General features: G+C 46.8%; 1 long non-coding RNA gene across 1 annotated transcript in view; it reads left to right on the top strand.

The window, feature by feature from the left end:
* Positions 1–708: 708 nt before the first annotated feature.
* LOC125774179 (uncharacterized) overlaps positions 709–13,696 on the top strand; it is a 28,921-nt gene continuing 15,933 nt past the window's right edge. Inside the window, exons 1-2 of the long non-coding RNA XR_007420653.1 lie at positions 709–1,205; positions 1,410–1,477. This is a non-coding gene — a long non-coding RNA (uncharacterized LOC125774179). The remainder of the gene's footprint in view (positions 1,206–1,409; positions 1,478–13,696) is intronic.

Below are 13,696 nucleotides of genomic sequence, written 5' to 3'. Positions count from 1 at the left end.
CCAAAAGTACCGATAGAGTACCCACAAAGAGCACCCAATTGGCCTAAGTTGGCCAAAAGTACCGCCAAGTAGCACCATAGAGGCCCGAGTAGAGCGAAATGTGGGCCAAATTGAACATTTGAAAATTTTTACAAGTCCAGAAAATTTTCTAAGTCCAGAAAATTTTCTAAGTCCAAAGAGTTGGACAAATTTCTTTAGGCCCAAAGGTTGCACTGAATGTTCCTAAGTTGGCCATCAGTACCCATGAAGTATCGCGAAGGTTCACCCGAAAGACACAATATGCCCTAAAGTACCCACAGAGTACCCACAAGTTGCACCCAATTGGCCTAAGTTGGCCAAAAGTACCGACAAGTAGCACCATAGAGGCCCGAGTAGAGCGAAATGTGGGCCAAAGTACCGAGTAGTTGCAACAAATGCCCAAATGGATACCAAAATGTGGTACCAAGCACCTAACTGTTGCAACAAATGCTAGCTTTCTGAGCAAAAGCTGTGGACCAATTTCGTAGAAGAACCGCCTAGGCGAAAAGGCAAAAATCGCCGAAGCTGGCCCGCTCGCAGAGCTCGCGGGCCAGGAGATACTCATAGGGCGATTTACTAGAGTGGGGAACTTGAGAATTTTTGTGTCCGAGACTTCGGGCAACTTCGCGGCCGCCCCCTTAAAGTAAAAGATTTTCTCTGGGTGCCTAAAATTCGCAATTCCCGCAAAGTCGGGAAGACGTTAAAGTTTTTGCCCAAAAAATGGCCATCGATTTAAGGTGATTTTCCAATAAGAAAATGCTTCCTATTTTGAATTTTTTCGAATATTTCCTAAACTAAGCGTCGGAGCACATGGCCGTGGAGGAACTTTTGGTAGCTTTTGGCAAGGGCTATCGGATGAAATAATAAGAAAGGCCATCAGAGCGATATTGGATTAATGCGGGCTCATAAACGCACCTGAGAAGTGAAAATTGGTACCTTGCACGCAGGATGCAAGAAATGCTTGAGTGTTAACCATCATCGGTACCAAGTACCTAGGTTATATCGAGTGCGTAGATGGAAGTCGGTACCAAAGGGAAACCTTCCTAGGCTAGGTGCACGCAAGTGAGTATGGATCGATCAGTAGAAAGTGGGAAGCCCAAGGAAACCTTCCTAGGCTAGGTGCACGCAAGTGAGTATGGATCGATCAGTAGAAAGATGGGAAGCCCAAGGAAACCTTCCTAGGCTAGGTGCACGCAAGTGAGTATGGATCGATCAGTAGAAAGATGGGAAGCCATAGGAAACCTTCCTAGGCTAGGTGCACGCAAGTGAGTATGGATCGATCAGTAGAAAGATGGGAAGCCATAGGAAACCTTCCTAGGCTAGGTGCACGCAAGTGAGTATGGATCGATCAGTAGAAAGATGGGAAGCCATAGGAAACCTTCCTAGGCTAGGTGCACGCAAGTGAGTATGGATCGATCAGTAGAAAGATGGGAAGCCCAAGGAAACCTTCCTAGGCTAGGTGCACGCAAGTGAGTATGGATCGATCAGTAGAAAGTGGGAAGCCCAAGGAAACCTTCCTAGGCTAGGTGCACGCAAGTGAGTATGGATCGATCAGTAGATAGATGGGAAGCCCAAGGAAACCTTCCTAGGCTAGGTGCACGCAAGTGAGTATGGATCGATCAGTAGAAAGATGGGAAGCCATAGGAAACCTTCCTAGGCTAGGTGCACGCAAGTGAGTATGGATCGATCAGTAGAAAGATGGGAAGCCATAGGAAACCTTCCTAGGCTAGGTGCACGCAAGTGAGTATGGATCGATCAGTAGAAAGATGGGAAGCCATAGGAAACCTTCCTAGGCTAGGTGCACGCAAGTGAGTATGGATCGATCAGTAGAAAGATGGGAAGCCCAAGGAAACCTTCCTAGGCTAGGTGCACGCAAGTGAGTATGGATCGATCAGTAGAAAGATGGGAAGCCCAAGGAAACCTTCCTAGGCTAGGTGCACGCAAGTGAGTATGGATCGATCAGTAGAAAGATGGGAAGCCCAAGGAAACCTTCCTAGGCTAGGTGCACGCAAGTGAGTATGGATCGATCGGTAGAAAGATGGGAAGCCCATTACCAAATGCCCTAGTGAAGACCGTAAACGAATATCATGAACCGATAAGGAGCACCAAATGCCCTAGTGAAGACCGTAAACGAATATCATGAACCGATAAGGAGCACCAAATGCCCTAGTGAAGACCGTAAACGAATATCATGAACCGAGAAGGAGCACCAAATGCCCTAGTGAAGACCGTAAACGAATATCATGAACCGATAAGGAGCACCAAATGCCCTAGTGAAGACCGTAAACGAATATCATGAACCGATAAGAGGCACCAAATGCCCTAGTGAAGACCGTAAACGAATATCATGAACCGATAAGGAGCACCAAATGCCCTAGTGAAGACCGTAAACGAATATCATGAACCGATAAGAAGCACCAAATGCCCTAGTGAAGACCGTAAACGAATATCATGAACCAAGAAGTAGCAACGAATGCCCTAGTGAAGACCGTAAACGAATATCATGAACCAAGAAGTAGCAACGAATGCCTGAAAAAGTACCAAGTCCACGGTATAGAGTAACGAGAGTTAACCGCCGTGATGTATGCAATGAGGGCAGCCATTGCATGGGTTCTGGACTTGGTTCGCGAATAACTTTTTTGCTAGACATCGGACAAAGTTGACGTGGAAGAACGAAATGTAGCATTTGATGCCACCTATCCAAAACTTTTTCAAGATTGAAGATCCGATCGATACAGCCTGAGTTATAGGCAAAAGTTGGTGCAAAATTGAGCATTTTTAATGGTGAAAAATCGGTAATCCTCGAATAGCTCCTGTTGGAAGCATCGGACCACATGGTCGTGGAGGAACATATTGTAGCGTGCGGTGTCAAGTATCGACACCCAAAACCGCATGTCCGATGGACGGAAAATGACCAAGTTATAGTGAAAACTTGGTTGCACCAAATTCCCGAAGAAGTGCAACGAGAAGGTGAATGCGATGGTTGTTCGTCGAATAGCTCCGGCCACAGACATGGTAGCGATTAGTGGTGCATGGAAGAAATCTAGCCACAAGTGCCATCTACCCATGGCCAGAAGAAAGTGTGGCCATATCTTGGATACCGGCGGAGCTATGGGGCAAATATGGGCCAAAAATGGTGCAAGTTGGACCAAAAATCCGACCAAGTGCGCGAGGCGCTTTCGTGAATAGCTCCGGCCAGAGACATGGTAGCGATTAGTAGTGCATGGAAGAAATCTAGCCACAAGTGCCATCTACCCATGGCCAGAAGAAAGTGTGGCCATATCTTGGATACCGGCGGAGCTATGGGGCAAATACGGGCCAACAATGGTGCCAGGTGGACCAAAAATCCGACCAAGTGCGCGAGGCGCTTTCGTGAATAGCTCCGGCCACAGACATGGTAGCGATTAGTGGTGCATGGAAGAAATCTAGCCACAAGTGCCATCTACCCATGGCCAGAAGAAAGTGTGGCGCTATCTTGGATACCGGCGGAGCTATGGGACAAATATGGGCCAAAAATGGTGCCAGGTGGACCAAAAATCCGACCAAGTGCGCAAGGCGCTTTCGTGAATAGCTCCGGCCACAGACATGGTAGCGATTAGTGGTGCATGGAAGAAATCTAGCCACAAGTGCCATCTACCCATGGCCAGAAGAAAGTGTGGCCATATCTTGGATACCGGCGGAGCTATGGGGCAAATATGGGCCAAAAATGGGTAAAATTGTACGGTCCAAAGCCAAGGGTAAATTTTTTTATTCCTCTAATAACTTCTAGCACAGACATTGAATCGGTTGGTGATGTATGGATGAAATGTAGCAAACAGTTGGAACTACCCATAAAATCTTAAAGATTGACGATCCAATGTATAGAACCGGAGTAATGTGCGATACTTGGTGAAAAATCGAGTGAAAAATTAGCTATAAACTGTTTTTGGCCCATAACTCGAATACTAGACATCGGAAGGGGGGGTCGTAGAACGATTTTTTGTTGCCCTATCGATTCCCTATCGAACGAGCAAAAGTTGTTTTTTTGACCAAAAAGGACCCCTACTCTAGTAAAATTGGCCTGATTTTACTAGTCCCCGGTACCCGTACAGGCAAAATGAGCAAAATGCTCAAGTATGAATGGTTTTTGGCCCATAACTCGAATACTAGACGTCGCAGGGGGGTGTCATGGAACAATTTTTGGTAGCCCTTGAAATTATCTATCGAATGACATATACTTGATTTTTGGCCAAAAAGTTCCCTAGACTAGTAAAAATCGCATCATTTTACTAGAGTCGGGTACCCTGGACGAAAAACCGCTATAATTGCGGTTTTTGGCTAATAACTCGAATACTAGACGTCGCAGGGGGGTGTCGTGGAACAATTTTTGGTAGCCCTTGAAATTATCTATCGAATGACATATACTTGATTTTTGGCCAAAAAGTTCCCTAGACTAGTAAAAATCGCATCATTTTACTAGAGTCGGGTACCCTGGACGAAAAACCGCTATAGTTGCGGTTTTTGGCTAATAACTCTAATACTAGACGTCGGAGGGGGGTGTCGTGGAACAATTTTTGGTAGCCCTTGAAATTATCTATCGAATGACATATACTTGATTTTTTGACCAAAAAGTTCCTAGACTAGTAAAAATCGCATCATTTTACTAGAGTCGGGTACCCTGTACGAAAAACCGCTATAGTTGCGGTTTTTGGCCAATAACTCGAATACTAGACGTCGGAGGGGGGTGCCGTAGAACAATTTTTTGTAGCCCTTGAAATTACCTTTCGAATGATATATAGTGGTTTTTTGGTCAAACAGTGACCCCGAGACTAGTAACCCTCCATACACAAAACCGCCTAAAAAGTTTTGGTTTTGCAAAATTTTGAAAAGTGCGTCAAAAAAATTTTTTCAAAAAGTACCAAATCGTGATCAGAACTCACTATAGACCATAAAAAGTGAAATCCGATGGTCATTTGCAACACTTGGTCAATCGAGAAAAATTTCACTTTTTTACTAGAGTCGGGTACCCTGAACGAAAAATCGCTCAAGTGATGGTTTTTGGCCAATAACTCGAATACTAGACGTCGGAGGGGGGTGCCGTAGAACAATTTTTTGTAGCCCTTGAAATTACCTTTCGAATGATATATAGTGGTTTTTTGGTCAAACAGTGACCCCGAGACTAGTAACCCTCCATACACAAAACCGCCTACAAAAACTTTGTTTTGAAAAATTTTGAAAAGTTCAAAAAAATTTTTTTTTCAAAAACTACTAAAACGTGATAAGAACTTACTATAGACCATGAAAAGTGATATCCGATGATAATTTGCAAAAGTTGGTAACTAGTAAAAAATTTCACTTTTTTACTAGAGTCGGTGCAACGAGAAAAAAAAAGTCCGTGATGGAGAAAAATGGCACGTTTTCCACGCCTGTACGCTTTCGTTTTCTATATAGGGGGTAGGTGAGCCAGAAGCATGAATTTGACTGAGTACGTATCTTTATGAATTGGGCCCTTCTAAATCGATTGAGACTACCCCCAGGACGATCGGACGACTGCTTCTGGCTCAAAATGTGGTTTTTAGATTTTGATCGTCAATTATGAGAGAAAAAATCGATTAGAAGTAAAGATACGAAATGCTTGGTCTAAGTTGGGAAACGACTTCGGATATTTGTTGGACGTTGTCGTAGAAGGTCCGAGGACCAAGGAAAAGTGATTTCCAAGTGGATTTATGCACTATTAGTCGATGGTAAGATGTGAAATTAGTAGAACTTACCATACAGTTTGCGAAGTTGAAGCAATCGGTTGGTGAATATGGTACTGTCTGTCCAATTTGGTGGTTCGGAATGAGTGAAACGATGTTGATGATGGATAGACGTTCCGATTGCCCCCGATCGGGGAACATATAGTGGTCTTAAAGGTCCAAGTACCTATGTTTTGGTAAGCAGAACTGAGAGTTAAAGGATGAAAGTCGGCCATTCCTAATATCATCCTATCGGTGGTTCGCGAGTTGTTTGAGGACCGGAGCAGCTCGCGATGAAACGGTCCTAGGGTATTGGTTATCCATCCAAGGAAGAGTAAATGCGATCCTAGATGTGTGTCGTTGGCCGTTCTACCGGTATCGCCTATCGATGAGATATCGACGGGCATGCCTTACTCGAAAGTTGAATTCTAGGATCGATGGTCAAACAGACCTATGAGCGATAAACCAAACTGAACACGTATTGATGTCGGCTTTTCCTATCATTTGATGCCGCAGGTTGTTTAGGGACCGGAGCAACTTGCGGCCGAGACGGTCCCCGGGGGTTTCTTTCTCCAAGGAGTGGAAACTATTAAGCAAGAGTTGTAGCAAGATACGATCCTCTGATGTGTCGTTGGCCGTTCATGCGGTATCGCCTGTCGATGAGATATCGATGGGCATGCCTTACTCTACCGACCTTCTAATTGAGAGTATTAATCAGGGATCGATGGTCAAACAGACCAATGAGCGATAAACCAAACTGAACACGTATTGATGTCGGCTTTTCCTATCATTTGATGCCGCAGGTTGTTTAGGGACCGGAGCAGCTTGCGGCCGAGACGGTCCCCGGGGGTTTCTTTCTCCAAGGAGAAGAAACGATTAAGCAAAAGTTGTAGCAAGATACGATCCTCTGATGTGTCGTTGGCCGTTCAAGCGGTATCGCCTGTCGATGAGATATCGATGGGCATGCCTTACTCTCCCGACTGGATTACTGAGAGTTTAATCAGGGATCGATGGTCAAACAGACCAATGAGCGATAAACCAAACTGAACACGTATTGATGTTGGCATTTCCTATCATTTGTCGCAGGTTGTTTAGGGACCGGAGCAGCTTGCGACCGAGACGGTCCCTTCCCGAAAGATGGTGAACCGAGTCGTCTGGCGTAAAAACCGGACGACTCGAAAGGGCTTGACCCTTTCAAGTGAGCGATAATCACATTCTACGCTCAGTTCGACAGCTACAAGGCAATCACTCGCTATGTTCAGAGCTAATACATGCAACATGCCGGCATTGTTTCCACCGACGCATGGATTCAAGACTGGTGCACTTATTAGTTAAACCGTTCGCCTCCGGGTGTTTCGAGTTCAAGTCTGGATGAGGATTGATCTTGCTGGTAATAGCTTGAGCCCCTGAATAAGGGGTCGAAGCGTACATCTTGAGACCATGTACAACATATTACCAAATCGGCACCATGGGTTCGGGTGCAAGTGATGTAACCGTGAAAGATGTTGAGCAGCCCAACATCGGTTTACACACGCATAATAGGAAGGCAGCGCTGTCGACTGGTCAGTCGTGTAAGAAGTGTGCATTATCGATCACAAATATATTGGTGATCTGTAGGTTGCGCATACACCATGCCCGGTGTAAAGTGCCGTGGTCCCCCCCGGGGGGCTGCATCAAACCGTTCGCCACGCGAACTACCCAATGGAACGAACTCGATGCATTTAATAAGAAGAAGAGATGATAATGAAACACGGTCGATTTAAGAGTTGAAAACGTTGAAATGCCTATAAGCAAGTCTTAAGTTGGTGGTTTCGTTGTGCCCCAACAAATTGGTGCCTTACCCTACACCAAAGAGCCATTCAACATGGTTCAAGTGAGCGATAATCACGCTCTACGCTCAGTATGACAGCTGCAAGGCAATCACTCGCTAAGTTCAGAGCTAATACATGCAACACGCCGGCATTGTTTCCACCGACGCATGGATTCAAGACTGGTGCACTTATTAGTTAAACCGTTCGCCTCCGGGTGTTTCGAGTTCAAGTCTGGATGAGGATTGTTCTTGCTGGTAATAGCTTGAGCCCCTGAATAAGGGGCCGAAGCGTACATCTTGAGACCATGTACAACATATTACCAAATCGGCACCATGGGTTCTGGTGCAAGTGATGTAACCGTGAAAGATGTTGAGCAGCCCAACATCGGTTTACACACGCATAATAGGAAGGCAGCGCTGTCGACTGGTCAGTCGTGTAAGAAGTGTGCATTATCGATCTCCAATATATGAGCTCAGTATGACAGCCCAATTGGTAATCCTCGGGACCTCCAGAAAGGAAGCTGGATGAGGATTACCAAATCGAAAGTTGATAAGTGTAGTGGTACCACTTAGTCAACTTGTATCCCGAAAGATGGTGGACCGAGTCGTCTGGCGTAAAAACCGGACGACTCGAAAGGGCTTGACCCTTTCAAGTGAGCGATAATCACATTCTACGCTCAGTTCGACAGCTACAAGGCAATCACTCGCTATGTTCAGAGCTAATACATGCAACATGCCGGCATTGTTTCCACCGACGCATGGATTCAAGACTGGTGCACTTATTAGTTAAACCGTTCGCCTCCGGGTGTTTCGAGTTCAAGTCTGGATGAGGATTGATCTTGCTGGTAATAGCTTGAGCCCCTGAATAAGGGGTCGAAGCGTACATCTTGAGACCATGTACAACATATTACCAAATCGGCACCATGGGTTCGGGTGCAAGTGATGTAACCGTGAAAGATGTTGAGCAGCCCAACATCGGTTTACACACGCATAATAGGAAGGCAGCGCTGTCGACTGGTCAGTCGTGTAAGAAGTGTGCATTATCGATCACAAATATATTGGTGATCTGTAGGTTGCGCATACACCATGCCCGGTGTAAAGTGCCGTGGTCCCCCCCGGGGGGCTGCATCAAACCGTTCGCCACGCGAACTACCCAATGGAACGAACTCGATGCATTTAATAAGAAGAAGAGATGATAATGAAACACGGTCGATTTAAGAGTTGAAAACGTTGAAATGCCTATAAGCAAGTCTTAAGTTGGTGGTGACCGTTGCGCCCCAACAAATTGGTGCCTTACCCTACACCAAAGAGCCATTCAACATGGTTCAAGTGAGCGATAATCACGCTCTACGCTCAGTATGACAGCTGCAAGGCAATCACTCGCTAAGTTCAGAGCTAATACATGCAACACGCCGGCATTGTTTCCACCGACGCATGGATTCAAGACTGGTGCACTTATTAGTTAAACCGTTCGCCTCCGGGTGTTTCGAGTTCAAGTCTGGATGAGGATTGTTCTTGCTGGTAATAGCTTGAGCCCCTGAATAAGGGGCCGAAGCGTACATCTTGAGAGTAAATGTACAACATATTACCAAATCGGCACCGTGGGTTCTGGTGCAAGTGATGTAACCATGAAAGATGTTGAGCAGCCCAACATCGGTTTACACACGCATAAGGGGTTTATTGTTATCTGTAGGTTGCGCATACACCATACCCGGTGTAAAGTGCCGTGGTCCCCCAGGGGGCTGCATCAAAACGTTCGCCATGCGAACTACCCAATGGAACGAACTCGATGTATTGAAAGAGATGAACAATTAATAGCGAGAATAGGGGCCCGGAAGCAATTCCGCGGCCCTACGGTCGATTCAAGAGTTGAAACGTTGTACAATCGTGGATAGCACCTAGTGCTAATATGGTGAGAGATAATGTGTGAGGAAATTTAGTTTCCTAAAGTTTAGTTAGTGGTTTCCGTTGTGCCCTAACAAACTTAAAGTTGGTGGTGACCGTTACACCCCAACAAATTGGTGCCTTACCCAACACCAAAGAGCCATTCCATATGGTTCTAGAGAGAGAGAGTTGTGTGGAAATTTATTTCCCACTAAGCGAGTGTGTGTCTGTAGTGGAACGAATTCTGGTTGATCCTACCAGTAATATACGCTTGTCTCAAAGGTTAAGCCATGCATGTCTAAGTACAAACATAAATGAATGTGAAACCGCATAAGGCTCAGTATAACAGCTATAATTCACAAGATCATCCTACCACTAGTTACTTGGATAACTGTGGAAAATCCAGAGCTAATACATGCAACATGCCGGGACTGTTGCCCTCGCGGGTAGCTGAACTGGTGCACTTATTAGTTAAACCAATCGCCTCCGGGCGGCTTGAGTTGAAGTCTGGATAAGGACGCAGATCGTATGGTCGCTTGTCGACTGACGACAGATCTTTCAAATGTCTGCCCTATCAACTATTGATGGTAGTGTAGAGGACTACCATGGTTGCGACGGGTAACGGGGAATCAGGGTTCGATTCCGGAGAGGGAGCCTGAGAAATGGCTACCACATCCAAGGAAGGCAGCAGGCGCGTAAATTACCCAATCCCAGTACGGGGAGGTAGTGACGAGAAATAACAATATGGACCTCTCTAACGATGGTCCATAATTGGAATGAGTTGAGTATAAATCCTTCAACAAGGATCAAGTGGAGGGCAAGTCTGGTGCCAGCAGCCGCGGTAATTCCAGCTCCACTAGCGTATATTAAAGTTGTTGCGGTTAAAACGTTCGAAGTTGATTGCCCGTCCAGACACGTGACCGCCACGGGCGCCCGGTTACACGCCGGGGCCGTTCGTGCGCGCGCTCACGGCTGCGACTCACAATGGTGTACTTGGGCGTTACTCTGTGAACGAGTACCGTGCTACCGGTTAACTCCGGCACGGGCTCCTCATGGTGCTCAAGATACTCACATTTACCTTGAACAAATTAGAGTGCTCAAAGCAGGCTAAGACAAAGCGTCCGGCCCCCCCGTGGGGTTGGCGTTGGCCGAGAATAATCTTGCATGGAATAATGGAATATGACCTCGGTTTATACGATTTCGTTGGTTTGTCAGAAACCTAGAGGTAATGATTAACAGAAGTAGTTGGGGGCATTGGTATTACGGCGCGAGAGGTGAAATTCGTAGACCGTCGTAGGACCAACTGAAGCGAAAGCGTTTGCCATGGATGCTTTCTTTAATCAAGAACGAAAGTTAGAGGATCGAAGGCGATTAGATACCGCCCTAGTTCTAACCGTAAACGATGCCAATTAGCAATTGGGAGACGCTACCCCTATTCGGTGCTCTCAGTCGCTTCCGGGAAACCAAAATCGGGTTCCGGGGGAAGTATGGTTGCAAAGTTGAAACTTAAAGGAATTGACGGAAGGGCACCACAAGAAGTGGAGCTTGCGGCTTAATTTGACTCAACACGGGAAAATTTACCAGGTCCAAACTTATCGAGGTAAGACAGATTGATAGCTCTTTCTCAAATTTAAGGGTAGTGGTGCATGGCCGTTCTTAGTTCGTGGAATGATTTGTCTGGTTAATTCCGATAACGAACGTGACTCAAACATGCTAACTAGAACGCTGTCAGCAGTGCGCCTCCGGGCGCACCTGACGTTACAGCCGGGCGGCGCCTTCACGGGCGGTCGTCGGCTACGTTTGCCCTGCTTAGCGGGACAACTTGTGTTTAGCAAGCTGAGAATGAGCGATAACAGGTCCGTGATGCCCTTAGATGTTCTGGGCTGCACGCGTGCTACAATGTGGGTCGCAGCGTGTTCTCGCCAATAGGCGCCCCCATTCCGAGAGGAACGGGAAATCACTAAAATGCCCATCTAGTCGGGATTGGGGACTGCAACGGTCCCCATGAACCTGGAATTTCTAGTAAGCACTAGTCATTAGCTAGTGCTGATTACGTCCCTGCCCTTTGTACACACCGCCCGTCGCTACTACCGATGGATTATTTAGTGAGGTTTCTGGAGGCTTACCTTCCGCGGTTCCTTCGTGAGCTGCAGCTGGCATGGCTGAAGTTGACCGAACTTGATGATTTAGAGGAAGTAAAAGTCGTAACAAGGTTTCCGTAGGTGAACCTGCGGAAGGATCATTACTGATGATCGTCCGCGAGTGACCAACCATGGGCTGCCTTCGGTGTAGCTCGGTCGCTCGCTTGCTATGTGTCAGAATTTGTTGAAAGCCAACTCGTTCGTTGTACACTTTGATGGGTGACCATCACTGTGTCCCCGTGCCGAGCTAGATCTCCCCTAGCCGTAAGGCACTTGAACGCCCATTCGACGACGAGTTGCATGTGTGTGGTATGTGTCAGAATCTGGTGAAGCTTTCTGCATGTGATGTGCCTTGTGTGGATCCGTGGCCATTGCATTGTGTCTGGTGCTTAGATACCCAGACACTTAGAACGCTTGCGCGGAAAGCAAACTCGATCGTTGTACACTTTGATGGGTGACCATCACTGTGTCTCCGTGCCGTGCTAGATCCCCCCTAGCCGTAAGGCACTTTGAACGCCCCTTCGACGACGAGTTACAAGAGTGTGGTATGTGTCAGAATCTGGTGAAGCTTTCTGCATGTGATGTGCCTTGTGTGGATCCGTGGCCATTGCATTGTGTCTGGTGTGTAGGTACCCAGACACTTAGAACGCTTGCGCGGAAAGCAAACTCGATCGTTGTACACTTTGATGGGCAACCATCACTGTGTCTCCGTGCCGTGCTAGATCTCCCCTAGCCGTAAGGCACTTTGAACGCCCCTTCGACGACGAGTTACAAGAGTGTGGTATGTGTCATAATCTGGTGAAGCTTTCTGCATGTGATGTGCCTTGTGTGGATCCGTGGCCATTGCATTGTGTCTGGTGTGTAGGTACCCAGACACTTAAGCAAACTCGATCGTTGTACACTGTGATGGGCGAGCATCACTGTGTCTCCGTGCCGTGTAAGAGCTCCCCTGGCCATCAGGCACTTGAAAGGTCCTTCGACGACGAGTTACAATAGTGGTGTGTTAGATACGTCAGGTGATGGTATCTACTGTTGTGCAATACGTATCCGGCCACGGCACGGAACGAACGGGAACTGTGGTGCAGACATACAAAGAGTTAAGCCTATTAGTCATTAACTCTAAGGACGGGGCCATGGGGCGGTACGCAAAGGATACGGATGAGCGAGTATGCAGGCCCAATACTCAATAGCTCGATCCGATCCAAGCACATGAGTTGACTGCGGCGCCAGGTTAACCAATGTGCTAGATTCTATTTGGCCAGTAGAATCTTGTGTCTTATGCGATTTGATACCAAGACACCAGAACGAAAGTTAGTTGAAGAGTTATTAAACTCTTATGAAGTATGGTTGTGCAATCACAACTTATGACTTTAACCTATAAAGTGGATATGGACTTGCAATTATAACATGGAATCTCTACACACCCCATGAGCTCGATCCAATCCACGCACACGAGTTGCCTGAGTAGCGACAGGTATACCGATGTGCAATACGTATCCGGCCACGGCACGGAACGAACGGGAACTGTGGTGCAGACATACAAAGAGTTAAGCCTACTAGTCATTAACTCTAAGGACGGGGCCATGGGGCGGTACGCAAAGGATACGGATGAGCGAGTATGCAGGCCCAATACTCAATAGCTCGATCCGATCCAAGCACATGAGTTGACTGCGGCGCCAGGTTAACCAATGTGCTAGATTCTATTTGGCCAGTAGAATCTTGTGTCTTACGCGATTTGATACCAAGACACCAGAACGAAAGTTAGTTGAAGAGTGATTAAACTCTTATGAAGAATGGTTGTGCAATCACAACTTATGACTTTAACCTATAAAGTGGATATGGACTATCAATTATAACATGGGGCACACACCATGTTCTCGATCCAATCCACGCACACGAGTTGCCTGAGTAGCGACAGGTATACCGATGTGCAATACGTATCCGGCCATAGGCACGGAACGAACAGGAACTGTGGTGCAGACATACAAGGGCCATGGGGCGGTACGCAAAGGATACGGATGAGCGAGTATGCAGGCCCAATACTCAATAGCTCGATCCGATCCAAGCACATGAGTTGACTGCGGCGCCAGGTTAACCGATGTGCTAAGAGAGTTGTTCCTGGGCCT

This window comes from Anopheles funestus, assembly GCF_943734845.2.
Source record: "Anopheles funestus chromosome X unlocalized genomic scaffold, idAnoFuneDA-416_04 X_unloc_89, whole genome shotgun sequence".
Classification (NCBI taxonomy): Eukaryota; Metazoa; Arthropoda; class Insecta; order Diptera; family Culicidae; genus Anopheles; species Anopheles funestus.
Note: the sequence above shows the minus strand (reverse complement) of the source record. Positions and strands in the feature narration are given on the sequence as shown.